This window comes from Leptosomus discolor, chromosome 5, assembly GCF_034619465.1.
Source record: "Leptosomus discolor isolate bLepDis1 chromosome 5, bLepDis1.hap2, whole genome shotgun sequence".
NCBI classification, from domain to species: Eukaryota; Metazoa; Chordata; class Aves; order Leptosomiformes; family Leptosomidae; genus Leptosomus; species Leptosomus discolor.
In genome coordinates this window covers 50,263,632-50,290,984 of record NC_141395.1, presented here as the reverse complement: position 1 = coordinate 50,290,984, position 27,353 = coordinate 50,263,632, and the positions used below count along the sequence as shown (strand labels likewise).

General features: G+C 41.3%; 1 protein-coding gene across 2 annotated transcripts in view; it reads right to left on the bottom strand.

The window, feature by feature from the left end:
* PKIA (cAMP-dependent protein kinase inhibitor alpha) overlaps positions 1-23,418 on the bottom strand; it is a 41,449-nt gene extending 18,031 nt beyond the window's left edge. The window contains exon 1 of one of the 2 annotated variants that reach the window (XM_086465514.1): positions 23,322-23,418. The gene's annotated coding sequence lies outside the window, so the exon portion shown is untranslated. Of the gene's footprint in view, positions 1-10,655; positions 10,674-23,321 lie in introns of those variants that run through there. The other variant, XM_086465513.1, reaches the window with a different exon arrangement.
* Positions 23,419-27,353: the final 3,935 nt, after the last annotated feature.

Genomic DNA, 27,353 nt, shown 5'->3' with positions numbered 1-27,353 from the left:
TTGAACACTTGGGATTGAAAAATCTGCACTTTAGAGAGCTGTCCTTAACAATGCTGACAAGTTTCCATGTGCTGGTAGCAGATGGAAGCTAAAAAATGGCTTGCAAATACTAATATTTAATTGGCAGTTGTGCTGCATTACACAATCTGTCCTGGCACTCAGATTTAAGACACGTTTCTAGATGCAAACCCAGGTACCCTGATGCATATGATACCCAACAGCAACTGAGGAAGATACAGGCTTTGCAAACTACAGCTACTTAAAAATCAGTGCTAGGACAGCTTTGAATCTGAGGGTCAAATATTGATTTTTATCCCCAATTTCAGGCCAAACTAAAGCTCAAATACTAAATTTTATCCCTTTAATGTCCCAATTCTTTATCTAAAAGAAGAAAGGGCCAAACAGAGGAAGACAACAGAGCAGGCAATTTACAAGAGGGGGTGGTGGAAGCATATGAACAAAGCAGAATTCCCTTGACTCTCACAGAGCTCATTGATTTCCGGGAACCATAACAAATTGCTCAATCACTTTAAGAGATGGCCTATTAAAAAAAGCATACAGTAGACATTTTATGCTTATGCCAAGAAAGCTTATCCAACCAAACAAAAACGTATTTTCTGCAGCTCAAGCTCTTAACTCTAGCTTGCAACTTTTCATAGCAGTGGCTGAGTGCTAAGAAATGGTAGAAGAGCCTCAGAAGAGTCTGAACATACAGTTCTTCCTACATGCATAAAACCAACAAAATGCAATGAAGTGCCAGCCATGTTTTCTGGATATGAACATAAACACACAGCTACGAGCAGAAACATAAGAACTCACAGAAACCCTTACTACTGTACAGAGTTCCTGAGAGGAATTCATGTTGTCAGACTATGCAAGTAGTTCCATACTTGACTTGAATAGCTGACCTTCAGAGGAGGCCGTGCAAAGCACAGAATCCCTCCTTTTTTCTACCTGCTGCTGTATTGTGAATAACAAAAGAAAGTACCAGCTGTCTGCTTACAGTAAGAATGCATTAGTGGGCAGAATATTTCCTAAGACCTCCAATTCTGAAATCCTGGTAAAGGGAAAAACCTCTCAAGAACAAGAATCACCCACAGATGGGAGTTCTAGATACCATTTTTTTCCATAAAAGGCAAGCTGCAGGTATAACCTCAAAGAAGAGGATAACTATATAAAACATGTTGCTCCAAATGTAAAGCAACAGAAAAACACATGCACATCTCATAGTCGCTACAGAAGTGCCTTGTTCAAGTAAAAACTTAACTTTAGAACTAAAGAGAATAGAAGAATTAAGTAACAGATAAGCAATGATGAGAAAAAGACATATAGGCAGACCACAGTAAGAAAGTGCCTAAAAATACACCAAACTGGACTAGTAAGACTGACCAGAAAGAAACAAATCAACGTTAAGTGCCTTCTGGCAAAGAAGAGAAAGAAACCTCCTTTATAACTTATTCCTCCTGGCAAAGAAAGCTAGCTGTAATCCTCTACCCCATCCCAACTAAAGCTGTCCACCTTCAGACCTAGGTGAACACAGGAAGGACCATAACACCAAAGAAAAATAGTAGATACCAGGAAGGTTTCCTGTACAACAGTTTGAGTGTAGAGGGTCAGGGAACTTCGGAAATTACCTCATCTATCCATGTAAATATACATAGGTATACTGCCAAGATGGGTACCCTTAAATATTCACCTCATCTGCTAAATACTTGGATCTAGATATACTTACCAGTATGGTCTGTGAGCTTAGTAGATTTTCTACGAGCTGTACAAGAACTGCCTCATATTCCAAATGTCTGTCTAATTTAAAGAATTATCTGTTGGTACCAAAAATAATTAGCTTTGAAGAACCACCTTGGTAGGCTGACTTTGGCTGGCTGCCAGATGCCCACCCAGCTGCTCTCAATCTCCCTCAACAGGAGAGAAGAAGAAAATAAGATGAAAGAGCCAGTGATAAAGACAGGGAGATCTGTTACCAATTATCAGCACCGGTAAACATACTTGACTTGGGGAAAACGGATTTACTGCCAATTAAATTAGATTTGCATAGTGAGAAACAAAGCCAAGTTAAAACAATACCTTCCCTCCACCCCCCTCTTTTTCCCAGGCTCAGCTTTGCTTCTTCAGTTCCCAACTGCTCTACCTTCTTCCCACCTCCCAGGGGGATAGGGAATGGGAGGGTGCAGTCAGGTCAGTCCATAACAGTTCCTCTCTGCTGCTCTTTCCTCCTCAGTTTTCTGCTGCACTAGCATTGGTCCTTTGCAAGGGCTTCAGCATGGGCACTTCCCAGGCTGCAGTTTTTTTCAGGAAATATCAGGCAGCTCCAGTGTGGCACATACTGGCAGAAAAATACCTGCTCCACTGGGGTCTCCTCAACAGGCTGTAGGGTAATCTCTGCTCTAGTGCCTGAAGCACCACCTCCTCTTCCTCCTTCTTCAACCTTTGTGTTCCCTTTGCTGTTTCTCATTCTTTGTTTATTCCTCCTGTACCTGCAAGGTGGGGGTTTTTTCCCCTTGCTTTTCCAGAGGCCCCACCATCATGGCTGAGTGGCTCAGCTGTGCCCTGCAGTGGGTCTGTGGAGCTGACTGGAAGCGACTGTGTCCAGTGTGGAGCAGCCTCCTCACTGCCAACATCTGGACACCAACATCCAGTATACCCACCAGTAACATGCCTATTCAACACAAGATACTAAGTGGATATAAATGGCCATGAGAAGCACTTTCTATACCTTCCACTGTCTTCCTTAAACTTCACTGGTTGCTGAGACTGCTCTTCTGTCACTTTCTTTCACTTGAGACTGGGAAATCACATCCATTACACATCCCTGATATCTCACAGCTGATAGGAGGCAGTCTCTTTCCAAGCAAAGGCTATGTGGCAAGTATGTTAAAATCATGACAGATAGATAATAAGGCACTGTTCTCTACTCACCAGACTTTACCATCACAGACCAAGAAAATCTCAGTGCTCTCAAAGATCATGATCATTGTAGCTATGACATTTATAGACACCAGATGCAATGTTCTTTCGCCACGACTGAAGCCCTTGTTTTACATGAGAGAGGACAAGAAATCTTTTATCTGTTATTTTAAATAACTGAAACATGAGATTAGCTTTGACATTTTTAGGTTCCTGTACCAAGAAAGGTAGAGGAGTATATACCAGCTTTTCAAGCCTATAGGCTACTTCCAAGAAAGCATTCACTATAGAAACAAGTTTTTTTAAGATCACACCATGTTATTCAGTTGAATTAATGCCTCTCAGAAGAGCAAGAAGTGCCAAGGATAAAAGCACGCTGCAAGAGGCAACATGTTTCTTTGTGGGTTTACTCTAAGCATTGATTAGGTTGTTAAAAAGTAAGTAACTCCACAAGAACAATAGGTAAAAAGAAGACACTTGCCTATATGCAAGTAACATGCCAAGTCTGGGTGAATGAACACAGTGTGCAGAGACTTGTATTTTCAGTTTCAGGTGACCAACATGAGATACTACAAAGGACCTTATGCTTCAGAAATTAGTAACAACCAACCTTTTTAAAAAGTATCTTGGGATAAGTAGTGAAATAAACTAGCAAACCCAAGCCACTTTTCACTGCTGAAAATCTGACTTACTGTAATGTTGAAATGTAGGGGATCACCTATGAAATTGGAAGATACAGAGCAAACTTCAAGACCTGAAGTCAATGAAAAAAAACTCCTTTGATTTCAGGAGAGTCAGAAATTTGCCCATACTGTAAAAAAACACTAAGAGAAGAAAGGGGGGTGGGGGGGAGAAGACAAAGACAATTTTCTTTCTCTTACTAAGCAATTAATGCCCACATTTTCTAACATGACTATTTATACTGGATTAAAAGCTTCCCTGAACATGTGCTTCACAAGCAACCCTTAGGTAAGTAAATCTGAACTTTCAGTGCAATGTCTTTGAAATTTATCATCCCAACCACCAAAAATTATCTTTTCTACCCTTCCCTTGAAGAAAAATTTCCATTGCTACTACATACCTTATACCTACAGCATCCTCATGATCAAATAGAAACAGCACCAGTATTTTCAAACAAACAGTGCTGATATTTGCACAACAGATAATATTCCATATTTCGTTTCATCATAGATTCCAATGAAATCAGAACTGAGCTAAAAATGGAAAGACAAGATGTATCTTCATTTCAGAATAGATTTTCAGTGACATCTGAGTGAAATAACATTCAGATGAGAGCGATCTTAACTATACCCTGCTCAGCCTTGTGTCTTTCTGTTTTAAATCTGGCTTTGCAAAATGCTCCTCCTCCTCCTCAGCAATTTGCTTGTTAACCCTTTGTCAGGAATATCTTTAAGTATGGCTTTCAGAATCAAGCAATATTTTCCCCCTGTTGTATTTTGTCACTCTTCTTCCTCAAGCCCCTACAGGGATTATTCAAATATTAATGCTCAAATATTAAAATCACTGAAATTTTTAAAGATTTCATTCTATTATTAACTATCAAATATAAACTTTTAAAAAAAGTTTAAGCATGCAAAACACTGAAAGTAAAAAAAAAAGGAATAAAAATCAAGAATCTGGAAGGCTAATTGAAATAGAAAACTATTTTGCCAAAGCTGATCTTTGGATGAAGACACACACTCTGGGCACTTCACTTCTGTGTGAAGCACTGCTGAATCCACATGTCTTAACATGAGTCCCCTCCCTTCCACAGAGCTATTCTGCATGATGTCATTACTGGATTAACACATTTGTATCCAGACAGCAGCGACCTACATGTGCCAAGATGTTTTTTGGGAATCACTATCTTTTAGCCATTTGACTTGTACACTAAATGAGGAAAACTTATGTGTAAAGTCAAAGGGAATTAGGCTATTTGCCTGCAACTCCATTATAATACGTAATGTGATGATTCTTAGGTCTATTAAAGCTATTTTAAAGCAAATTATTCTCCTATTTGGCATACCTCAGCATACCATTTAAGGGACTACCAAAGCTAATGGGTCCAACAGAAAGTAACCCCAAATTTAATCAGATTTTCCCTGCCAAAAAATAGGTACAGAAGGACTACCTTCTTTTTTTTTTCTTAAAAACCATACAACTGGACTGCAGAGAGCATATAAAGGTGTGCAGATTCTCCAAGTCTGACAATTGAAAGAGGATGTTATTTGAAGACAGGATTAAAACGAAGAGCTGTGCCATCCTCATGACAAAAACAGTAGCCCAGAAAAAGGCAGACACCATATTCACCTTAGGTATATAAGCAGAAAGGGGTTTGTTTATTTTTAAAAAACAAACAAACAAACCCCCAACACTCCCAGGAAAACCACAACCATAGCTCTCCCAGTCATCACACACACCATCAAACAAATGCCTTTTACTCAATGAAGCTTATTTGAAACATTTTCAGTCAGCTTCCCTGTTAAACAATAACTTTAAGAAAAAAGAAACAAACTCAAAAAGACCACCACAAAAAAACCCCACAGAACCCAGATAAGCTAAACAAAACAAACCACCACCTCTCATTTGATTAAATACAGATGGTGATTACACTGCCAACAAAGGCAGGCTGTTTTATGCTGATTATTAAGCGTGTAATCAAATACTCCAGTGAGCTCTAACATTACTGTATAAAGTTTTTATGAAGCTGCATAGAGTTATGTCTTTCAGATATTACAATGGTAACAATCAAGTATTTCAGAGCTAAACCTTATGACTCAGACAATTTTTGTTCTGTTCAGCTTCATATTAGGTCCTTTCTTCTGCATTCTTCCTATTAATCTTGGGTACAGTAAACCAACAGCAATAGGGCAGAGGAGCTCCAGAGACAGCACTATGCCTGACAAGGCGTAAGAGAAAGTCATCCTTTCTCCAGACTTCCTCTCTTACCTCCAGGGTCTGGGATTCCTGAGGGACAGCTTTAGCAGTAAAGGCTGAGGCAAAGACAGCATTCAGTAACTCTGCCTCCTCTGTATCCTCCGTCACCAGGGTACCTGCCACATTCAGCAGCAGGCCCACATTCTCCCTAGTCTTCCTTTTGCTACTGATGTACTTGAAGAAACCCTTGACATCCCTTGCTGGCTTTAATTCCAAGTGGGCCTCAGCCTTCCTTGCTGCATCCCTGTGTACTCTGACAACCTTCCCATAATCCTTCCAAGTGGCCAGTCCCTTTTTCCACATTCTATAAACTCCTTTCCTCCAGTTGAGCTTTTCCAGAAGCTCCTTGCTCATCCTGCCTCCTTTGCTTGATTTCTTACTCGTAGGGATGCACCGATCTTGAGCTTGGAGGAAGTGCTGCTTGAATATTAACCAGCTCTCTTGGGCTCCCCCTACCTTCATGGAATTGCTCCAAGTAGGTCTTTGAAGAGGCCAAATAGCTCTCCTGAAGTCCAGGGTTGTAATCCTACTTATTGCCCTGCTTCTTCCATGCAGGATCCTGAACTCCGCCGTCTCATGGTCACTGCAGCCAAGGCTGCCCCCAGCCTTCACATCCCCAAACAGTTCTTTGTTTGTTAGCACAAGGTCCAGCAGCACACCTCTCCTCATTGGCTCTTCCACCACCTGTGTCAAAAAGTTACCATCAATGCTCTGCAGGAGCCTCCTGGACTGTACGTGCCTAGCTGTGTTGCCTTTCCAGCAAACATTAGGGTGGCTGAAGTCCCCCATGAGAACCGGGGCCTGTGAACGTGAGGCTGCTTCCAGCTGTCTGTCGAAGGCCTCATCAACTTCCTCTTCCCGATCCAGTGGCCTGTAGTAAACACCCACAACAGTGTCACCCATATTAGCCTGCTCCTTGATTCTTACCCATAAGTTCTCGTCTTGTTCTTCATCCCACCCTAGGCAGAGCTCAATACATTCCAGGTGTGCCCGCACATAAAGAACAACTGCACCACCTCGCCCTGCTGGCCTGTCTTTCCTAAAAAGTACGTAGCCATCCATGACAGCATCCCAGTCATGCGAACTGTCCCATCCTGTCTCTGTGACTGCAATAAGATCATGGCCCTGTGACTACAGACACATCTCTAGTTCTTCCTGTTTATTCCCCACGCCATGTGCATTGGTGTCCAGGCATTTCAGAGAGGTAATCAAGCATGCAGGTTTCCCTGGAAAAGTACAATAAGATCCACCATAGCCATACACACTCTTGAGGTGGTTGTCCTTCTGATTCTCATCTTAGAAGGCAGCTAAGGAACATTTGTCACTGCTTTGGTTGGCCTGGCTTACTCCCCAGTTGCATGTGATGGCATGAGCATTGCCATTCTGGATCTGACCCCCGCCCAACTCCTTCAGTTTAAAGCCTGCCTCACCAAGTTGTCCAGCCTACTCCCAAAGATTCCTTTGCCTCTTCTAGACAGGTGGATTCCATCCCAAACCCAGTTCCCTCAGTCCCTGCTCACATATCATGTGCTTCAGCCTCATAATGGTTTTGGTAGCTTCCACTAAACTTGCATTGGTCCATCAATATCCCATCCACATGACTGCACTGGCACACTGCTGCCTCATTCTTAGTGCATTTAGGGTCAGATAGTCCTAGTTACCAGGTCATAAACAGTCTTAGGTGAGAGACAGATGGTATGCACATAGAAAGAGTCTGGCCAGCAGTTCTAGATGCTTACACTTTTAAAGTAAAATAGGAAAGATTAGCATCTTGAATTCAATCTCCTAAAAGGTACATGTAGTTCCCAGATATTTTCTTGGCTCAAGAGCCCAGTCTCATTAAAAGCACTGTAGAACCAAAGGGTACTGGTTTACATTATGTATTTAAGATAATTTAATCCTTGATTAGCGAGTTTAAAAAGTTCTCAATATCACCACGTCGAGATGAAAAACAGCCCTCAACTTACACACACAACTGAGTATGGCAAGATGATTCCCTGACATTAGTTTGGTCTACTCTAGACTTTCTTGTTCCTGATATATAATACAAGCAAGTAGATATTTTCCTTTTAATCACTCATCTGCACAGGGTTTATAAAATCAGATTTTAGCTCTCTACTTGCTGGAAGATAACAGCCAAGGTTTAGACTACAGTTGATACTTGTCTGTATCCTGGAACAATTAAAAATGTTAATATTAGAGGCCAAATCCATTAATCTACAGAGAATTAATCTACAACACTAATCCACAAAGGATGAGAGTTCTAACTCTTCACAATCTGTCCTCTCAGCTTGTGGTCTCGGGCAAAGACCACCTAGATGTCTTCTCACAGGCCTAAACCTTAAGCAGACTGCCTGCATGAACCAGGCACTGAAAGATCCAACTGTGAGATCAAGACAGCATGTTTTAAATTACAGTTGGTGTAATTAGGCATAGTAAAGGCCACCTTCTCTTCCGAAGAAAGACCTGTTAATTACTTTCCTGTCTGCCTTCTGCTGCCATTTCTTGTCCTGAAGGACAAGCTGCCCTTTACCTCTTTCTCTTTCCCCTGCTTAGACTTCAGATTCTATTTCCCCTTTGGAAAAGGGGACCAATATCTACTCCTGCCCTCTGCAGATACCAATATTCAATTAGGAACATGCCCCTTGATATTTTTTAAGACCAAAACAGTGCTACAAATTGAATAACCATTAAGATTTGATTAATTAAGGTTGCAGAAAGCAGAAGTATAATCTGATACAAAATTAATGCAAAGTGTTCTCAGGATACCAGCTTTAATTAACTTTATTGGAGAATTTTCACTGGTGGAATTCTCATCAGATTCTACCTATACAGTCAAAAATATTTAATTTCTCAAGAGAAGATGAATATTTGCATATATAATGCCTAAATGTGCGAGAACACGCATTCTTTGGCCTTGAGCTCGATGATGGCTGAAACATCACTATGTATGTACAGTCTTACATGTATCTCTTCTCTACAAGCTGGGTAGCACACTACAGGAGGCAGAATAACGATCTCTGTTATAAACTGGCACAAAAGGGAAAGCCTTAGGAATACACAGGACAAGCAGTCATCGAAATAAGATCTTATTTTAAAATCAATTTTCAAAGTGGTAAGAAATAGTAAGAAATTCCATCTGTTAGGAGCACCTGGAAAAAACCAACATCATAATGCACTTTTGCAGTGAGATTTTCTCATTAGTATATTGCAATTATGTACTTTTAAAGCCTTTAAGTGAGTTTGGTTTTAAGCTATGAATTTGTAAAAGCTGCTACAAAAAACCCCCAACACAATAGATGTATAGTATGAAGCAATCACTTAGACACATGGTCCTGAGCACAGCTGACCTTCATACCTCTCCTTTGAGTGAAAACCAAAAGGAAGGGGAGGAGTACAAGAACAGAGTGAGCTGGAACTGCCACAGGCTGAAGACAAAGGGTTCTACAAAGGCAACTCTCATACAGAGTTCTGGCCACAGCACTGAAAAATAAGTAGTTTACAAATTAGAGCTTTTTTTGTTGTTTTATATTTTTTAAGGCTGCTTCTCAGCGATTCCTCAAAAATCCTATTCATTATAATTGGTGACTTTTTTTGCATTTCTTAGTCTTGTGTTTCTCATGCCATTTTCAATAATTAATTTGAAAGACCCAGTCAGAATCCTCTGACTGCAACTTATACAAGAGGTTCTCTTCAGGCTACTAGGTAACATGCATGTGGCACAGCTGGCAGTCTTCTGTTTTCGCAGCAGTCAAGTCTTCATTATATCTACTGCAAGAGAAGCAGGGAAGATAAAGTGACATTAAGCCCGCCTCTTGATTTTTAGGCAACAGATGTCTGGAAGAATCTTACCCTGTTGTAGATAGAAAAAACAGCTGTAATGGAGAACAGGCTGTACAAAAGTTCAAAACGCAAAAAGACAAATAAAACAAAGTTCATATTGTCCAGTACAAACAAAGTAGAAAGAATCAGGACACACAATGTAATCACAAAGAATTAATGAGGTGTAAAACATTTAAATGAGGCAAACAAAGCAATGAGTCACATGGAAAGAAACAGAAATGCCGGGTTTCAGTGTTTCAACAGCTTCATAGTTTTCCAGCAAAGAAGTGAACATTTTGGTGGATTTAATACCTAGATTTGCAATGAACATGAAGACAGATGTCTTACATACAAATAGACAAAAAAGCACTAGTCATACAGGTCTTTAAGATGGCCTGGGAAAATTTGTGATCCTCTTTGTGCAGTCTCTGAATTCATCTAACAAACATGCTTAGCGAGCCTTATGAAGAGGTATTTTAGGGTACCGTTGACAAATTTGTGATATTTAAACATCATTCCAACCACCAACACTTTCGAACAAGTAAACTTAATTTGCATTTCTTTGGTTTGAAAGTTTAATTTTAAGAGAAAGATTGAATGTTTGTGTGCCAAGGTAAGTTATCAATAGGAAAATAAATTTTTCCATTGATAAAATAGGGAAGCTGTACAAAATCACGTAGCTTTCCAGATATTCACATCTCTTTAGAGCATTTCTGCATTCCATTCCTACTTTCTGCTGTAGGAACAACTTCCCCTTTGCTTTTCTCACTTGTTGCGGGGGGAGGTCAGGGAGGAGAGAGAAAGGTAAGGGAACACTCACAAATATTGCAGACCATTGCAGAGACTGAGCAAGAAAGGGAAAACCAGCTACTCATCAGATAGATACACATCGGTATTTTCTGAGCAGGTAAGATCCTTGTAACTATGCCATCTTTTAGAAATCTTTTCACAGCGAACCAGAAGCAGCTGCTTACCGTCTTGGCCAGTACTGATCTAAACACCACCATGAACTTGCTGGGAAGACATTCATCACACCTATACGACAGATACAAAAAGGTTCTAGTGGGCAAGACATAGGTATGAACTTAACACATCACATGTTCTACTCTATCTACCGCTATGTTGCCTGGCATCTGGAACTAACTAGCAACTTGGCAGGGAACATACAAGAGGGGTTTGAGTTGGCATTAACTTCAGTTTTCACTAAGTAAAATACGCTATTAAGCCTATTTCCTTTAGCCAAACTTGCAACCTCCAAAATATATAAAGCCAGCATGTCAGGATCTCTTTGACAGGATCTTTTTTCATTAGCCATCAGTCATTTGCATCAATTATAATCCTGTCCTTCAAAGCTATAAGTGAAAAACGTATCACTTTTCCTACTGTTTCACCTGGGACACATATTAGATCAATAGACTTTGGTAACTAAGTCATTATATTTATCCTTTATTACAAGGGATATTGTATTAGCTTCCTTTTGACTCCTGTCATTTCCTTACTGTTCCAAAATACTTGAGCAAAGAGTACAGGAGCATTGAAGAAGGAATGGTGAACAGTTTAATTTAAATTTAGGTGGCAGTGCTGGGTTTGGGGTGTTTTTTTTGAGCAAGTTGTACCCAACAATGTGGGACAAATAAATTCCACTCTTTTTAGTAGTTTATATAAGCATAGTAACAGAAACAGCCTAGCAAATTTGTCACAGATGTCATTAGAAGATGAGAAGGGTGCCATAGATGTTCCATAGAAATAAATGGAATTCAAAGGCTTGTAGAAAATTCTGCCTTGGAGATAAAAATTCTTTCTTGCCTATGTCTTCTCCTAAGAAGCTTGAGGAAGGAGTCAAAATTATTTCAGTTATTATATTAAGTATCTTGTCAGAATGACACTTCAAATAATGAAGACTAAAATTACAAGTTGGTAAACTACTTTCTGAAATGGGCTATTCAAAATAAAGCAATTTTAGCTTCCTCAAAGCACCTGACAGAACATTTGCATGTTGAGACAAGCCTCACATATGTAAGGATGTACTTTTCCTTCTGCTCCAGATCAGTGAGAAAACAGCAAGCACATCCTCTTCCAAGCAATTGTGGAAATAGAAATCACTTGCCAAAACAGCTATTTTCATCAGAAGGCTAGGGCTAAGCCATACTCTCTGATAGATCCTGCTGGAGTGGCTCCAGAAAATGAAAGGGCTGGAGTATTGCTCAGTGCTGGTAGTTGAGTAGCTTCTGTCTTTTTGAAATGAGAAGAAATTCCAAAAAAAAAAAAAAAAAAAAAAAGCTTGCCTGTAGAAAAAGCAGCAAAATATGCCAGCCAGTGAGACAAAAAAAAATAAGAGAGATCCTGGTTACGTTAAAGCTGCACGTTTCACGAGAACTTTGCAGACCTGTCATGGTTAAATGTCAGGATGAGACCTAGGCATTCCCATTTTCTGCAACACCATTCCAGTTTCCATGGAAAGGACATGTACTTGTGCATGGTCCAAGTAGGTGTGCTGTGGATGATCCAAGTACAGATGGTGAGGCACTCAGCTTGACATTTTAGAGCTTATTTCAGTCTTGGTTTACTCCTCTTGTGTTCAGAGGCAGAAGGATTTTCAGAGGATGACAAAGGATCCTTCAGGAGTAACAGGCTATTGTCAGATATAGTTGTATGAAGATTTCCCCGGTGAAACCAAGCAGATGACTACAAAAGTCAGAATGTGTTTTCATTAAGTTCTACGTGAAGCTCTCAAAGCAGTCAGTAAATAGGGAAGGAGAGACACAAAGAGACAGTGACCTATGTTCTGCTCCGGTTAAGTTTTGAACAATAAAGCATTTGAAGGAAGAAGACTTGAATTAAACTTGTGAATAGTTAGCCCCTTCAGTTAACAGACAAGCCAGCATACAGCAAGGCCTTGCATGCAATCTTATTTACAGAAGCACATGGATACTGACTTCATCTATGTCTCCCTCTCAGATGTCATCCATTCCACCTTAAATAACCAATAATTCTGGTCAAATATGTCTAAAACCACACTCAAGGGTAGGAGAGAAGAGACCTTTTTCTCAGACAGCTGGTTACAGGGGGGTACAGAACAGTAACTTCAACAATTTTTCTTTACCCTATCCTTAATAGGCTTCTTTTCTTTCTTTATACTTGATCACTTGTAAACTAACGACCTCTGATTCAATGCTTTCAGTAGCTGAAAGGATTTGAAGAATCTTCTCTTCTGATTCCCATTGTACGTGTTAACTTCCCACAATTAATGCCTCTTTCTTTAGCTTGCTTTTAGCTTTCAAAGGCTGCTCCTGCATGGAATAAACCCTTATGCATCGCTATTTAATCTTTTCATGCTTCCCTGAATTCTTGTTCATTTAGCAATACATCAGCTGGGTTGAAGATAAACATGCCTCCATGCCAAGTGTAAGATTTTAGCTTTAAATGAGCTGGCTAGTTGGAGAGAAAAGTAGGAACCTAAAAGAAAAAAAAGCAAAACAAAACCAAAAACCCAACACCCAAGCTTTTGTTCCTTAGCTTGTAAGAAGTCTTTATGCCCAAACTGTAAGATAGGAGCACCTGACTACCACCCAAATACATACGCATGCAGAAAAGAAAAAGGAGAAGAAAGTTCAGAGTAGAGATCACAGCTACCTTTACTTGTGGTTACTCAAAATTTGGTATTACTAATCTTTATAAAAGTTACTACTTCTTCCCTCATATTGGTCTCACACTCACTAGTTCCACAGACAAGGCACTTTGTGTGGAGGAGGAAGGGAAAACTCACCCACTGGACAAACAACTGACATATCAACATTAGTATGGGTATACAAACAAGTTTTTAAGTCCTATATTTGACTTATCCAGAAAGACCCTCACTAGATCCACCCTCCCATTCTTGTGGTGACAGTTAACTTCTATTTATGTTACAGTTTCCAACCCGTCCACATCTATGTCCTTACTTACACAAGAATCTCTTGAGAGACAACACTTGGTGAAAATAAAAACCTGGTATTTTGGCCACTGTTATCAGAATGTTAATTACTTTTATTAATTACCACTACATAGGGAGAATCAACAAAATTGAGGTGCTAAACTACGACTGCTCTTGGATTTTCACATCACACCTTAACACAAAGTAAACACACATAGAGAGTAAAACTATTGAAAGCCTCTACAACTATTACTATGAAAGCTGTGATACTCCAAATTATTTCTATGTAGCTGCATTCCTCCACAAGGCCTTCAGATGTGCTCAGAGAACAGAGATAAATCAGAACACTTCACTGGAATTACTGCTCTCGGAGCAGGACAGAAATATTTCAGAAAGGGGGATGGAAAGTTGAAATTTCTTCAACAGAACAACAGAACAAGTGGCAGGTATGATTAAGTAAATGTTCAAGAAGAGTGTCACAGAAGGAACATCAGTCAAAAGATGACATCACAGGATGCACTGGAAGCTTCCACTGTTTTCATCAGTTTGAACAGAGAAAAGCCATACAAATTAGCTGAAAATCTGACCTGCTTCAACAGCAACCACATCAAGAGAAAGTCAGATGAACTAAAGGCTTCTAATAGGAGAATTTATTTTCTAAACAACATTCAAATTACCTACTGGGAAATGGCACGCAACCCACACCAATTCCCAGACCAAGTTTTGAACCTGTTCAGAAGAACAAGTTGACACAAGCCAAAAAGGTACCCAAATCCTTGGCAACAGTTTAATAGTCATATATGAAACTGTTCTAGTGCTCTGCAGTATTTGCAGGCACTGTTCAACTTAAAGCAAAGATTGCAAATCTGTGCCTACTGATACCCATTCCATACAAACAAAACCCCCTCAGAAACCCCATACTTGTCACTGAAACTCATACAATAGAATTATGAAACAAGATGCTGAAGAACAGCCCTGAGAGGAGCGTGTAACGAAACACTACTAAGTGCAGAGACACAGGCAACTGGTTGTCTCAGGAGGAGCTGGATAGAAAAGCTTACTTGCCAAAAGCACTCCTAGACACCAAAGTGAGATGCTCAGGTGCTGCCTAAGGCTCAAACAACACACAATGGCCAGTACTTGGCTCAGATCACACAGCCTGGAAAGCAGGGGAAACTTGGAATGTTTCTGGCACTTTTTCCTCCCACTGCTATAGGGAATTAATACAATGTACTACCACAGGAAGACAGGCAGCCATTTGGATGCTAACCTCAGCAATGCTCAAATTCTCTTTCTAGAAATCTGCCTTTTAGTTTGCTTAAGAAATAATTCGTTTAAGGTATGCAATCTGTTAGTCTCCAAATAAAGGTATGAGAAAGTAGTTAAGAACCCATATTTATAAAATACTCTGCTACCAAGAGAGACACAACTCTAAACTCAAAAGTTTTACTTACTGACAAAATTCAGTAAAAAAATACACTTGCAAAACTTGCAAAAGGAGTACCGGTGCCTGGCTTAGCCAGACCAAGAAGACTAAAGGAAGATGGAAGAACAGAAATGCTAACAAAGAGTGGCTTGAAGAATCTAGTAAGCTTACCCAAAATACATTTGCATAGTGTGTTGCCCCACTAGAAACACTGCTTAAGAAGCAGGGCTGCAGTCTGTAACGGATGAATGGCCTTCAAAAATTGCTTCTATGAGGCACAAAAGTGATAGGAAAAAGAATTTTCTGCTTGGAAGGAAATAGCATGGTTCAGCATGCTGCAACAGTCACCAGAAATCAGTACTTTTTTCTGGAGATTAGCATAACTAGCATCCTGATCTGCAGTCTGATCAGCTATACAACTGTGGGAAAACAATGTTTAAACAACAGCTTTCATCCCTTAGTTACAAATACTGTCAATGAAAATGGAAGTGCTGTGAAGTGTTTCAAGGTCTTGCCATGATGAAAGGTGCTATGTAAATAATACATTTCCCCAGTATCTGAGAAAAAGAAGATAACAGAAATGCTGCTTCTTGCCCTTTGGTCCGTACAGCAACTGTGTGAATGTGCAGCGTACAATTGAAAAGTACCTTCTTCCAGGGCAACAATTAGCTAATGCATCATACCACGCAAAATTATCTTCATGACGTTCCTTCCTTATGTGCTAATGAAATCATTCCCCATTATTAGCTTTCTATATATTAAAAGCCTATTGTTATATGAACATATAACGACTACTCAGGTATCAGTGAGGAAGTGATGTTACATGCTTAAATTTCCTATACAGTAGCTGTGTTCTTCCAGCTGCATGGCTGTCACATCCATCTTCTGTAAACACCCATTCAAACTTTATTTGTTCTGGAGATGCTCTGTGCATGTGTTGGGGATGGGTAAAGTCTTTGCACCTGTTTTTCACCATTTATCAGTGGGTTTGCTTTTGTAAAATTAAAGAGAACGTTGCCTCTGGTAGTACCGCATTAGGTATAGATCTAAAAATTACACTCTAAAAGGACACAGAGGTGGTGGCATTATTTTTGCACATTGTCACTTAAAGTGAATGACATTGGCATTATACAATTCTTTACTACTTGGTAAATGCAATGCAACAGATCCACACCTGAACTCCCTGCAGGCAAATAAACACATCAAGAAAAAAAAAAAAAAAAAGCGTTCAGCAAGGCCTCTAGCTAACTTAGAGGACTCTGTTCAGGATAAATATTCTGCTTGGAAAAGCTTTTACTGTTTGTCTAAAAACTGAATGTAAGCATTAGTAGCCTGTATATAAACAAATACATGATAAAATGGGATTGCTTCACTGACAAAAAGCTGTGGTTTCCTTCAGCTGTTAAGGCATGCTGTAATCAGTTTTGATAAGCTATGTCTCTTTCGCAAGTGATGGAGTTTCTATATCCATGCATACTCCATTCACATCTCTTATCACGCTTTGACTCCATGAGACCTTACAAATAACAGTTACTTAAAATGCAGCAGTCTATTTTTAGTTTGTTTTTTTTTTTTCCTTAAATAGAGTGTTTCACATTATGCATGCCTTTCAGAGTCTTAAATTTTTTTCACATGCTCCAATTCTTTTGTGCACTAACAAATCCTATTCTCTCTTATTTTCTGCTTGCTGTGTCTGAGCTCACAAACATTAGCTCAAATCAGTAACACTGCCATCAGCCCACTATTTTAAAACAAGAGTAATACCAAACAAAGGAAGGGTTTATGACTGAATCTCTCTTACTCTACAAGGTTACACACTACAGTTTGTTCTTTCTTGCATTTAAATACACATTTTTGATATCCAGCTATCAGCTTTTATGGCTCCTGCTAATGGCACCAGTTCCTTCCAGTCATACATGTATTGCTGCACTGTTCCTACAACAAAAGTGAACCTAACACACAACAGATCAGACCCAATGAAACATGTAATTAGTAACTGGAAAAAAAATATGCTTTGTAAAAAAAAACTGGGAAAGGAATGAAATAGAAATAATCATGCTACTAAACAGAGTTCCTAAGTTCTGACCATTGCACATCACAAAAATCTGCAGGAAGTACATAAAAAAGTGACAAAGGATGAATGAGCTATGGAACAGTCTATACATACAAAAAGAGTAAATAGACCAGGACGACTCTGTTCTTGAGGAAAAAGAGAATGCAATAGATACGTGAAATGATGACTCCTGAGAACAGAAAAGGAAATAATTGTTGAACCTTTATCACATCATGACAATTGAAAGGGGCCCCAATTAAATCATTAGGCAACAAATTTTACGGCAAAACAAAGACTTGCTTCCTCATGGTCCACATGCACTGAATCATATAACTGCCAAAGGATACTGCGGAGGCTGAGAATATAAACCAGATCAACCAAATGCATTCAGCAAGGACACGATGCCCCCTGTGACTAAATGTAATAGCGCAAATATTACTTTATGCTCATAGAACTCCTAATCAATGCTGAGCACCAAACACTGGGAGACTGTAGCAAAAGAGGGTTACTCCATTTAATTTAGGTGTTACTTTAAGCATCCTTTACTGGAATTTTGCCAGTGGTCTTATTTTAATAGCCACACAACTTCTCTGAATAAGAGGCGGCTTTTGTCCATCCTATACAGTGTGACCAGGCATCTGACAGTCACCGTTCCAGTTTGAACAATTATTTTTTAATTTACTAGCTGTACTAAACCTGACCAATGTCATCTGTCACGCAGCACAGGAAAAAAAGTCTCCATATGTATTTCATTAAAAAAAAAAAAAAAAAAAATCACTAAAAAAAGGCACTCACCCCAATAGTTCCTAAGAGCTTTTGCTATACTTAAATAAGACATACCTTTCATTCCTTTTTTTGTTATGTATTTTTTTGCAGTGTATAATAGTGTATTCTTGGACTTCCCTAGTAACATGCAGATATCAAGAACTTTCTGTGCCTCAAGCAAGGACCTTGGGAAGTTTGAAAGTAGCAGTCTGTTTAGCCTGATTGTCCTTTTAAATGTATATCTCAGTGAAGTGAGAATGATAGTGAACTGGCACTTAACATTGGTTATTTTTCTTGGTCCACTTGTGGATAGGTGATTTCAAAGTAGAAATAAGTTTTTACTTTCTACTTTGACCAGGTTAGACAAACAAAAAATAAATACAAAATTCAAAAGACAAATCTAGAGAGTTACAGACCAAAAATATTAGGCAGATCTCTGGAAATTCTTTGAAAGCAAAGTTGAGAATCCAAGTCACTCATTAGATTGGACAAAGACAACAGGGAATTGATGGAACATTTGTTTACCTAAAATGTAGTTTAGTCAGTTTAGAACTGACTATTCCATGAAAAAAAAAAAATTACCAAGGCTCAAGTTCTGCTATTATTTACTTCCCCTTGAGCTCAAGAGTTCTGAGTGCAGAGAACCTGTGCACTCATACTTTTTGCAGTGCTTTGGGTTGATCAGCTATCCGAATAGCAGCGGCCATTTTCACAGAACACCTTGTACAGATTTCACTGGCAGCCTTCCCATTGAGCATCCTGGCTTTGAGTCTTCTGTGAAGTTTACCTCTCTCCTGCCTACGAACAATCAACAAGTTAAGTAGAGATACTGAACAGGAACCAATTTAAGGCTGCTGATGAAGTAATAATATCCTTTACCAATATGATCCACAGTATTTTAAGTGAGGTTTAACATGTACTATAAACAGTATCATGGAAGGACCATTAATAAGAATCTGTGCTATTTTAAAACAACAGGTGGTGAGATCGTTTCACCACAGTTATGCACTCACCATATGTGTAAGTGGAAATTCTGTAGGAGGCAGAAGGCAAATGAGTGAATAGTTAGCAAATATGTATATTATATAATATATATGTATTATATAGATATATTAAGATGTATATGAGCTCATTAAAGCTGTAGCACATTTTACAGGCTCACTAACAGCTGCCAAGATGACTTTGACATACCTTTGTGTCTTCTTGGGAATAGTCGCTAGAACAAAGATGTAACAAAAAAAGCAGTCAGAGTAAGAGAAACTAAAATTGTATGCTGGAGTTAGACCTATTTGCCTGTAACATCTGATGAATCACTGTGACATTAGTGAAGAAAGAGATGCATAACTGTGCAAAGACCAGCCAGTTGCTTTAAAGTACTTCTGACTCAATTGCCTGCGAGTCCTGTAAAGCCAAAGAACCCCAATGTAGCCAATTTTTAAATTAATTTTAATAAAGGTTATAAAACAAAACAAATTCTACTAGAGAGAATTACACGACATGGAAATTCTTCCACTGCTGCTCTTCTGCAGAATTCATGTTTTATACTTGGTTCACCCAGGGAAGAAAGGCAGAGATACCCTGGAATCATTTTACCACTGCAGAAATGCAGCGTATCTTCAGTATGTTACGGAGGACAAAAACCACTATCATATCTTACTGGTTCTACCATAAGAATTAAAGGAAGAAAAATGAAATTATTTGATCTGGCATTTGGCTGGGACATTTGCACCAACTGTCCTGTGACAGAGTCCATTTTGTGTTACCTTCTCCTCTGGTATTTTTATATTTAAAGACAGCGATATATACTGGAAGCATACAGTCCTCGTACAATCAGATCCTTTCTTTCATCATGTTGTTTTAATAGAGTCACTTTGTAAGAGCATACAATACGAAGCCTTTCTTGGAACTAGTCTCTCAATGCGTCATGAAACTAATACATATAAACGGATTCATGCTTGTGTTGCTGTGACATGTAGTCCTCTTCAAGAAAAAGGCTTAAATCAGCTTGCTTTTGCAAGAAGCATACATGAGCTCTGCACTTCTCTCTCCATATTTCAGCTATTAAACCCAGGGGCTCTACCTGGGTTGTAAAGTGCTGACTTACTTGATTAGTTTGAATTCAAATAAAAAGATGCTTAAAGCCTGTTTTCTTCCCACCACTAATATATCACAAATGGATAAAAGTGACTTCTCCTTAACAATTACTACCTTTGCAGTTGACTGTCCACTCACACAAAGACCTTCTATTGACAATAATTAGAGTCCAACATGAAATCCATTTCAGGAGAAGAGGTTTTAGTTTATGCTTGGCATTTATTTCTCAGAAATTTTTTCTCACCTAGAAATATTAGCTACTGCACATAAAAGGTGTGGATTTGGAAAGTGTCATTACATTTGTTCTTCAGAACAAAAAATGTATCATTACTGTTAAAATGCTCTTGATTGCTTGTACATGCTAAAGTATGTAGTTTTAAGTTCATTGTAAATATCTGTCCACTCACACCCTGCCCAAGCCTTCCTTTAAGGAATTCTTAATTTTGGGAAACTAATTCAACTCAAAGCCTCAACATAACTGAAAAATTACATGCTTGCTCTGGAAAGTGGTTATTTCAGTTAGCTCAAACAGCACTTAAAAACATCAGCTTTAAACAATGTATTTTCTATTATTATGAGAATGTTTAACTGAACTGTTTCATTTCGGCTCTTGGAAAACCTCTGTAACTTCAAGTGCATTCAAGGTTACCGGGTTTTCCAGTTTATTCTTCTAAGGAGACAAGCCTTATGCAGACATACCCATCTGGTCCCCACTAATAAATTTGGTCAAATGAACCTGCTGGTTCAAAGGCTGACTGCGGCCTAGAAATCTCAGAGATAATTAAGCTCTTAGAAATTCAAAGACCTAACCCAGATGAAGAGATCCAAAATAGCAGACCCTCTGAGGAAAAGGCAGCTAAACCTCAGCTGCTACCCAGTCTGTCTGGCATCAACCAGCTGGCCAACTAGGCTGTTCTTCCAGTCAGCGGGGCTGTGGCCCCAGATTAACCATAATAAAGATGCTTTTCTTTGCTTGGCAGAGGAATGGAAGTTACTGTAACAGAAGGAGGAAGGGGAGTTCTGGGAGAGAAGTTGATAGGAAGTAGATTTACATCAATTACACCGTTGAACTAAATTCACACTGATAATTAGATATACATTTGTTTCTATGGACAGGTGCGCATGCGCTTTTGCATTTTGCACGATTGGACCATCTGTCTTTGGAGTACAGATAAGATAAAAACAAAAGCAGTGTCAAACCAGTCAAACAAACATCCATGTCTATGTCAATGTATGGCTCTTGGTCAACTACTCCTTCATCCCTGCCACCACATTGTTTTTAAAAAATGCTAACTAACAGTCTTTTGAAAGATTATTTAGGTTTCACAGGAAGCTCAAACAGCAAAATTTACTGTGCTAACATTGTGTCAACATTAGTGAGTACTCATGCTACCCCATACTTGCAACAACAGAGTGGGAGAACTGTATCCATGCTCTCTTCAGTAAGGAAACTGACTTTGTATTGAATGGGTGGACTAATATGAGAATTATCTGAACTCAGCTACATCGTTTCTTTTTCCCAGACAAAGGCAATTAGAGGAGAAATTAGCAAATGACTACAACATTGCAACCGCTGAGACAGCCAGACATGCTCTTTTCTTAGAAAGGAAAAAACAGTGAAGATGTTGTAACCCTGATTCCCAAGTGTTTTAGAGCAACAAAGTAAATGACTGGTAGACGAAAGATACAGGTTCGATGGATTCAGATTTTTTTTCTAGCTTGAAATGCATACATTGGATGTGCCATGCTTAAAAGGAGCAAGCTTATATTGGGTCATAGTTAATGACTGTTCTTCAGTGCAAAGATTTGGCTGTTGAACTGATTTCTGATGCTACAATTCACCAGTTGCTCCTTGTTTCAGCCTTGTGAAGCCTCAATTGTCCTTCATACACGTTTCCTGTCTCTGCAGCCATCATTCAACTTCTGAGCACCCAGCAGCAGTACTGAGGCAGTACTCACATGGATTTAAACATCTTCCCTATAATAATGACAACAGACCAAGTGACTGCCTGTTACCTCTCTAAGCATTACTTCTATCCCTCTAGCACACGACCAGAGGCTTCAGCCACAACTGGGGATCCTACAACTGCGTAGCTGCTCCGTGAACACACAGGAGAACAGGTTCCTTTAAGATGAACGCACAAGTCAATAGACATTGACTAAAATAACCTTCAGCTTCCAATATCCTGCTTCCCTTTGTCATTAAGAACAGACTAATACCTTATCCTTTTCTTCCCAGAGGCACAATCATCATTTTCTTTTCCAAACTAAACCACATAGAGCCGTTAACCTCTGCTACATGCAGATAGCGCTCATTCTAATGATTACACGCCAACCCTAGCCTCCTGTATTGACATGCCTGCTTTAGAGCAACCTTTTTCAGAGCAGAACAAATTAAAAACCAAACTAAAAATCACCAACATAACAGAGACATAGGCCAGGCAGATTTTTTTCCCCTTCTACTCAATTCCAGAAGACCATTCCTCTGACGTTAAGGCCTCTGTACATACCACAAACAATGTGCAATGTCAATGGCCAAGCTACAACACTGCGTGTACTCTTGCTTTTCCACTTCTACAGGTGATAGAGTGGAAGAGCAACTCGCTAATTCGTCCATTTAGCGAACAAAGGCATTTGAATTTTGCTGAATTTTGTCCCAAACCTTGTGCTAGATGATAAAAAAGGGGAAAAAAAAAAAAAGAAAAAAAAAAGAAACCACAGTCCCCGTAAAAGTCCACAGAATCCATTTTGGTGTAAGGGCTGGTTCTCCAACTTCTACACTCCCTTTAGTTCTCTGTGAGGCGGTTTCCAAATCCAGGAATGCAAACGAGACGACATCCCTTTTAGGTTTGCCTCCGTTCCCCTCAAACCCTCCTGCCCCAAGATGTCTTCCCCGTCGCTCGAGGGACGCGCACCGGGGTAGCGAGAGCGGGAGGGCCCCGGAGCGCGGCCCGGCACCTGCCGCGGTGCTCCCCACCCCTTCCCGCCTCCGCGCCCCTCTGCCACGGACAAAACGCCCCCTCCGGGCCCGCGGATGCCCCTTGACAAGGGCACGGGGAGCAGCCCGGGCTGCCAAGCAGAGGGCTGGCACAGAGCCACCGCGCAGCCTGGCAATAACAAATATAAACGCGACGCCGTGGCGCTCCGGAGAGGGCAGCGCTGCTGCTCTCGGAGGGAGCCCGAGGAGAAGGGGGCTACGCGTCCAAGCACAGCTCCAGATACAGCGCGGCGGCTGCTTCCCGGCCCGCCAGATCGGCCTTCCCTGGGCGGGCAGCGGCCCCGGCAGCTGGGCCAACCGAGGCGAGCGGCTCACAGCGGCAGCGTCGCTGCTCCCCAGCCGGGCAGCGCCGCAGCACTCGCCGCCCGCCCCCACACACGCTCCCGCTCACCTTCCCAGCGATCCGGCTCAGCGCATCTTCCTCCCTCCCTCCCGCAGCGACTGCTGGTCGTGGTAGCAACGGCGGCCCAAAGCCCTTGGGCCCGGCGGAGCGGGGGGTGCCCGGCGCTGCCCCTCCCTCAGCCGGCGGCAGCTCCCGCTGTCACTTCACCCCCACATCCCGCCGGCGGTGGCAGCGGCGGCGGCAGCTGCTCCTAAATTCACGGCGCTCCGGCGGCATGAAGTCATCCTCCCCGCCCCCTCCACGGGCCGCCGCACTCTGCTCCCGCCGCGGAGGGGGAGACGGTCCCTCCTCCCGGCCTCCCCAGCCCCTCGGGGCCCTGCCGCTCCACCCCGACCCGAGGCGCAGGCGCTCCCGAGGTACCACACGCACCCGCTGCCCCGGTAGGCAGTGAGTTGGGGCACGGTTCCCCGGCAGCGCGGCTGCGGGTCGGGGGTCCTCCCCGGGCAGGGCGGCAGGATGGGCCGCTCCGCCCCGCGCCAGCCTTCCCTTCTCGGGAGTCCCTTCAGCGGGCTGCGGGGAGTGCGGCGCTCCCGCACCCCGGCCTTGGCGATTGCGTCGTGCCATGCTGAGCGGCGAGGGACGGGGCAGGGCAGGCTCCCGCAGCGCTGCAAGGACGGAGCCGAGGGAGAGCCTCTGTGCGTGGCTCTGTTTTGAAGGAAAATCCGCTGTAATACCTCGCCTGGGGACGCCCAGCTCTCCCTCTCCCCTCCCGGCCTAAGGGCACGCAAGCCGTCTGCAGCCCGTGCACCTAAAAATGGCGCCTGTGCAGGGTGAAGGGGAGCTTCTTCGCCAGGGGCTCTTCTTCTGTGGTGGGGAGGGGAGAGTGGAGGAAAGGCACTGCGTTCAAGGTCACCAGGACACCCTTCTCCCTTACCGAGGGCGTCCTGATATTTTTAAGATCCAGCAGTAGGCAGTGTGTCTATTTTTGTTACTTACAGGGTGCTGTGCACATACTGGATATCTGACAGGCTCATACTGGATTCCTGTCACAGTTTACAATCCCATGAACCCATCCCATGTGCAGGACAAGCACGCCCACGTTGCCACATAAATAACACAAGGCAGTCCTGTTCAGATACACATGTGTGTCACCAAACCATCGTTGTCTGCGAGCTCTTTGTATTTAATAAGCAAGATGAGGTTAGGCCTGGTCAAGAAAAGTCCTGCTGGATGAGCTCCCAGGAAGACACAAGTGGTGTGAGCACGGGTGTTCCCAAGGCGCTGCCCCTGCTCTGATACCTGGGTAGTTGAGTGGTGCCTCAGCATGGTGTGTGAGTAGACCTGAGCTGGAAATGTTGATGTTTTCCACAGTGGTGAGGTCTGAAATGGGAGAAAACCTTCTTCAGCAGCTTGAGTATAGAGAAGAAAGTTGACTGTAGTGATAGAGGAAAGCAGAAAACGGGAAAGGAATCTCATTAAGGTAAGGTTCTTAATGAAATGTAAAAGCTCTGAGCCCAAGTTCCCTTTTGGAAATTCATTGTGTGAAATTCATTGTGGAAGTTCACAATTTTATAGTGGTTATGGTAAGGCTTTGAACTGTGCCAACGGCTTTGATTTCATACCCTGTACGTGTATGATCCTGCAGTTATGCTAATTTTGGGGCTGCTCCTGTTTACTCCCTGCCTTGAACCTCTTCAATTGACTGACATTGCAGTCCTGAATGTGCAGCACTGGCAGCATTTCAGCTGTGATATTTAATCTGTTTACAGTGTGTTAGGTTAGGTGATTAAAGGCTCATCTCCACATACATAGAGGAGCTCAGGGGCACGTGGGCAGGTGGGGGAGCCCCAATAACTGTTGGTGCTACCTGTGTTGGAGTGTTTGCATCTGTGTCGATCTTTGTGATTGGCCATGTGCATATTTATAGAGATATTTTTGTATACATACATTGTGTGTGTGTGTGCCTATTAGGAATAGGTGCTCAGACTTGCTGCTGACTAGACCTGGCAGTAAATTCCAGAAGCAAAAGAAGTAAATGCTCCTGGCCCAAGAGTATTAATTAATTCAATGTACATAATTACAAATAAAAGGAAGCACATGTGGGCAAAACAGTTACAGAATTCAATTTTAGTAGAAAAACATATGGAGATGTATCATTTAGCAACATTCAGAGACCCTGTTCCACTCAGAGAATATAATCTTTGATTTAGTAATCATGGATTCAATCAGTTTAAAATAAATGCAAATATAAATACAAATTGATTGAAATCTAAGCATTTCAGCTTTAAAAGGGTACGCTGTAGGGAAAATATAAGGAACTACTCAGTGAAATCAATTAACAGATGAATATGGGGAAAGCTTGGAAATATCTTTAATAAGTGAGAAGAACAACATGTAAGGAAGAACTCCAGACTTAACTGCAAAGGGGTTGACTTCAAACGAGGTGTTAGAAGTAGGTTGTCAACCTACAAAGGAAGAGAAAGTTGCGGCTTAGAGGTTAGAAACAGCAAGGGTGAGGTGAGATTTGCCAACACTGCCAACAAATTAAATTAGATTGTGAAAATGAATAATAAATAGTGAAAGGATATGGAATATGAAGGATGGCAAAAAGTTGTCCTGTTAAGGCAAGAGGCAATTCTGGAGAAAAGTTAGGGGTATCGTTTCGAAAAGAGTAATCTTGGATTTGATTTTATTTAGCATTTTCAGTAGTGGTCTCGGCAAGTAAGTACTAACAAATTGAATTTGAATAAGAAACACTATCAGCATACAGGATGTTTGGAAATACATACTAATCAGATGAGGAGTAAAATCACAGAACCGGGATAAAGTTTTAGAGAAAGAAAAACCAAAAGTCTTAACAAGACACTGGAGACTCATCAGCTGGAAATCACAAAGGAAAAGAAAGAAAAAATCATAACTATTAGATGATCATAGAATGACTCTAAGCTAGCGGTGTCATAAGTTTTGAGAAAGGAAAAGGTGTTTTTATCACTTATCAACTGAGGCTAGTATAGAAACAGAATTTGGTGGACCTGGCTGCATCTCTGCTTACCTGCCTGAGTTTGCTGCGGTGATACTTCTCTGCAGAAAGTGCGTTACGATTAACAAATAGCTTTACAGAAAGCCATTTCTTCTTTGTGATTAACCACCGACTTGCAAACACTTAGATCAGGTGGCCAAATAGTATGTGCCCCACCATATGCTGATTTGAAAAGTGAGAACAAATGGCAAGAATCAAGTCCATTCACAGAATAATTTGTAGGAAGGGTGTAAACAAGACAAGTATGCATGTATACATGAGCTGTGAATTTTAACAGTAAACTGGAGAATAAGATCACTTCATACATTGCCTCTGGGTTTGATTTCAGTGTCTCTAACTTAGGGAATGTGTGTGTATTTCCTGAGTTCTCGGCCTATGTTCAAAGACAAAGTAAGGCAAATTCCTATGAGCCTACTTTTCATTTCAATTTTACCTAGGCATTTAATGCATCAAAAATCTATGCCGTAGCAGTATTTAACAGCTTATCACAGAATCACAGAATGCTAGGGGTCGGAAGGGACCTCGAAAGATCATCTAGTCCAACCCCCTTGCCAGAGCAGGACCACCTAGACTAGATCACACAGGAATGCGTCCAAGCAGGTTTTGGATGTCTCCAGAGAAGCAGACTCCACAACCTCTCTGCGCAGCCTGTTCCAGTGCTCTGTCACCCTCACAGTGAAAAAGTTTTTCCTTATGTTAATGTGGAACCTCCTATGCTCCAGCTTGCACCTGTTGCCCCTTGTCCTGTCATTTGCCATCACCGAGAAGAGCCCGGCTCCATCCTCCTGACACTCGCCCTTTACGTATTTATAAGCATTAATGAGGTCACCCCTCAATCTCCTCTTCTCAAAGCTCAAGAGACCCAGCTCCCTCAGCCTTTCATCATAAGGGAGATGTTCCACCCCCTTCATCATCTCTGTGGCTCTGCGCTGGACTCTTTCAAGCAGTTCCCTGTCCTGGAACTGAGTGGCCCAGAACTGGACACAATATTCCAGATGTGGTCTCACCAGGGCAGAGTAGAGGGGGAGGAGAACCTCTCT